We start from the raw sequence: 1,369 nt of genomic DNA, 5'->3' as shown, positions 1-1,369 counted from the left end.
GGAGATGGATTGATACGGTGGCTGCGATGATGGGCTCAAGTATAGCAGGGATTGTGGGGCTGGCGCGGGATCGGGCAGTGTTTCGTTCTGCTGTGCATAGGGTCGCTATGGGTCAGAAACGACTCGACGGCACTTAACAACAACAACAACAACAACTGGTTGTCATAATGTCGATAATATTATTTTTATCCTTCTTTGAACATTTTCTGGTACTTTTAATTTGTCTTTTCTTTTTCTTGGTTAACCTCAACAGATGTTCATCAATTTTATTGCTCTTTTTTAAAAACTACCTTTTGATTTTGTTGTTGTCTTCTGAACTATTTTTCTATTTTCAATTTTGTGAATGACTACTATAATTAATTTTTGTCTTCTATTTGATTTAGGCTTGTCTTTTCTTTGCCTATTTTCCTAAGTTATTAGATTATGCTAATTTTAGACCTTTCTAATATATGCAAGACCTTTCTTGCTGGAAGCTCTGTCTCTTACCGGAACTCTTGTAGTAGTGTTTTCTAATTATCTTTGTGTATGTCTTTTGTGTCTTTGCCCCAGCCTTACAGATGAGGAGAGAAAACACAGAGATGCCAGATTAGCAGGCCTGAAGGGCAGGGAAGGGGATAAAAGCCTTGAACCCGGACAGAAGTGCAATCAACCGAAGGGATTAGGTGAGGAGGGGAAACTCAGGCCCGCCAAGAGTAGCAGGCCGCAAGAGCAGAGAAGGGGATAAAAGCCTTGAACACGGACAGAAGAGCAGTCAGCCTCAGGCTTACAAGTGAGGAGAGACAATGCAGGGATGCCAGAGTAACAGGCCGGAAGAGAAGGGAAGGGGATAAAAGCCTTGAGCCCCAGGCTTACAGGTGAGGAGAGACAATGCAGGGACACCAGAGTAGCAGGCCAGAAGAGCAGGGAAGGGGATAAAAGCCTTGAACCCAGACAGAAGAGCAATCAGCCCCAGGGATACAGGTGAGGAGAGAGAACTCAGGGATGCCCGAAGAAGCAGGCCAGAAGAGCAAGAGAAAGAAGATTAAAAGCCAGGAAGCCAGACAGAGGAAGAGTCAGCCAGGTGGGGGTGACACGAGAGGTCTCCAACAGCAGGACAAACTTGTCTGTAAGTTTGTCCTAATGTGGTGACATGTAGACGTGAGTTTTGAGGCTGTGGCTCTGGTGTTTAAAACCCAGAGAGATGCACCTGGTGCACAGGTAACAGCCAGGTTATAGACTGAGATAGACTAGGAAGAAGGAAGAGGCCAACCATTTCTGAAAGAATTGGCCAGGGAAAACCTTATGAATAGCAAAGAAACACTGTTTGGTACATTACCACGCACCTTTAGGAATAGTCCATTTAGGCTAAAAGGCTCTCAAAATAGGACTG

Source organism: Orycteropus afer, unplaced genomic scaffold (genome assembly GCF_000298275.1).
Source record: "Orycteropus afer afer isolate SDZICR_OR568_19922 unplaced genomic scaffold, OryAfe1.0 scaffold00115, whole genome shotgun sequence".
NCBI lineage: Eukaryota > Metazoa > Chordata > Mammalia > Tubulidentata > Orycteropodidae > Orycteropus > Orycteropus afer.
This window is presented reverse-complemented; position numbering follows the sequence as displayed.